The 1,400-nt window shown below is 36.5% G+C and overlaps 1 protein-coding gene and 1 long non-coding RNA gene across 2 annotated transcripts in view; one reads left to right on the forward strand and one right to left on the reverse strand.

Moving 5' to 3' along the window:
• The window catches only part of LOC107095092 (N-acylneuraminate cytidylyltransferase-like), a 68,114-nt gene that overhangs the window by 39,588 nt on the left and 27,126 nt on the right, over positions 1–1,400 (reverse strand). The window lies entirely within an intron of this gene.
• The window catches only part of LOC107095093, a 6,977-nt gene continuing 6,837 nt past the window's right edge, over positions 1,261–1,400 (forward strand). The window contains exon 1 of the long non-coding RNA XR_001481719.1: positions 1,261–1,301. This is a non-coding gene — a long non-coding RNA (uncharacterized LOC107095093). The remainder of the gene's footprint in view (positions 1,302–1,400) is intronic.

Genomic DNA, 1,400 nt, shown 5'->3' on the forward strand with positions numbered 1-1,400 from the left:
GGTTAGAAAACACTTATTCCATACAAATTCAAAAAATTTGAAATGTTCCTCCTGTGCATGTGTGTATTTTCTCCAGGTATACCCGGCTTCCCAGGTACACAGTCAAAAAAAACATCAGTGTTTGGTTAATTGGCATTTCTAAATAGTCCTGAGTGAGTGTGTGTGCATGTGGTTGTGTGTCTTTGTATGTATCTGTGTTGCCCTGTGATAAACTGGTAACGCATTCAGGGTGTACTCCGACTCTCACTGATATGTGGCATTAAATTAGATATTGTATAAAAATAAACTGCAGCCTGCTTTAATCAATCAATTTGTTTGTCAACTACAGTTTGCATTGTAATCCAGATTTCCCTTTTAGTACAAACCGTTCATCACATACATCGGGGTGGGGGGGGTGGGCAGGGGGAATGATTCACTGAGGCCATGGCTGCTGCAGAAGGGCGTTTCCCTTATAGTGCTACCTCTGTCTCTGTGGAAAAATAGCAGCACAACAAAAAGTCATATAACATGAGACAAAAATTACAGCAGAAGGGAAACATTTGAAGCTGGAGCCACATGAAAGTGGCTAGAGGATTAGAGCAGTGCCCTTGAGCTCTCAGAAGGTTGCAAGTACCCGGGTTGATCCCCACAGTCTGCACTCTAGCTTCCTTACTGCTGTTTTGTACTCAGAAGCTAGGTGGTCTGCATGTGTGTGACAGATATGGCGGCATACATGGACACAATGTATCCATTTTATAATTCTGAAAATCACATAGTGTGCCGAATTTCTTAAATCACAAAAAAAATAATAATAATAAAATCTCAGAAAGGGTAATTTACTCAGTTCATTTGTACTACACTATATCTAATTCCACCATTTCTTTTTTTTTTTCATTTTTACTTAACATTGCATATTTTCCTTTAAATAAATTTTACATTTTTTCTATGACTTAACAATGTTGAATTGTTTGCAATACCTTGCAATATCATGATAGTGAAGACATTTAGATATTTTTCTCCTTACTTTCACTTTTCAAAAAAACAACCTTGTGCTGTTTGACAAACTGTCTTTCAATCCCAATAGAGTAAAAAAAAAAAACAGCAGTGGAGGGGGCTTTTACTGTAAAGGTGGGATTTCTTGTAAACCCATGGAAAGAAACAGAAAGTGAAAGTAGATGTTAGAATATAAAGGGAGTCGCCAGCCCTTCCAACATCACTGGTCCTCAGCATCACAAACATCAACAACTGGCATTTTCCTCTGCAATTATTTCATTTGAAAGCTAATGTCTTTTTTTTTTTTTTAAAGACGTCTTCTTCAAAAGGTAGGATGCTTTGCACCTCTTTTAATACTTTAACAAAACATTGTATAAAAGATTGTAATATTAACATCATAGGATTAAGAAAAAAAACAGTAATGTCAT

This window comes from Cyprinodon variegatus, unplaced genomic scaffold (assembly GCF_000732505.1).
Source record: "Cyprinodon variegatus isolate N-32 unplaced genomic scaffold, C_variegatus-1.0 Scaffold523, whole genome shotgun sequence".
NCBI classification, from domain to species: Eukaryota; Metazoa; Chordata; class Actinopteri; order Cyprinodontiformes; family Cyprinodontidae; genus Cyprinodon; species Cyprinodon variegatus.